We start from the raw sequence: 635 nt of genomic DNA, 5'->3' as shown, positions 1-635 counted from the left end.
CAAACTAACCTTCAAAACTAGAAACCCTAGTCATTTGTGAATCATTTGCTCAGCCCCTCTCTACCTTTCGGCTCTGTCGGGTCTCTGTCTCCCCCCTCTCTGCTCTGAGCTCTCCGTCTCCCCTCTCTCTCACAGACCCATCACTCCCCTCTCTCTCACCGTTTCAACTGAATCAACTCAAGCTTCAAGCCTTCAAAATCTCGGTCTCAGTTTCAATTCAAGCTTCAAAATGTCCACTCGGTTTCAACTCCCAACTCCCAAGCTCACCGACCCAAGTCACCCAACTCTCAACTCAGGTAAGTGTAGTTTCTGTTCTTATCAGTTTCATATCTGATATGTGGCCCACTGGGTCACATTTATTAAACAATGATTATCACACTTTTTTTTTTTTAATTTTTTATTGTACTCACCATTCAGTTCACACATTCCGTGAACAATATTTTTATCTAGACTTCCTATTGAAATCTCGGTCTCACTTTTTTTTTTTTTTTTTTATTTTATTTTATCTAGACTCCCTATTGAAATTATATTTTATTACATCAATAAATTGTGAATTACTTGTTTGACATATAAACATATTAAATATGCTTAGTAATATATAGAAAATATAAATAAAAATATTTTTAATAATTTTT

At 35.3% G+C, this 635-nt stretch overlaps 1 pseudogene; it reads left to right on the top strand.

The window, feature by feature from the left end:
• Window positions 1-282: 282 nt before the first annotated feature.
• On the top strand, window positions 283-384 carry LOC112006755 (U2 spliceosomal RNA; annotated as a pseudogene).
• The last annotated feature ends 251 nt before the right edge of the window (window positions 385-635 follow it).

This window comes from Quercus suber, unplaced genomic scaffold (genome assembly GCF_002906115.3).
Source record: "Quercus suber isolate HL8 unplaced genomic scaffold, Cork oak 2.0 scaffold_18, whole genome shotgun sequence".
NCBI classification, from domain to species: Eukaryota; Viridiplantae; Streptophyta; class Magnoliopsida; order Fagales; family Fagaceae; genus Quercus; species Quercus suber.
Note: the sequence above shows the minus strand (reverse complement) of the source record. Positions and strands in the feature narration are given on the sequence as shown.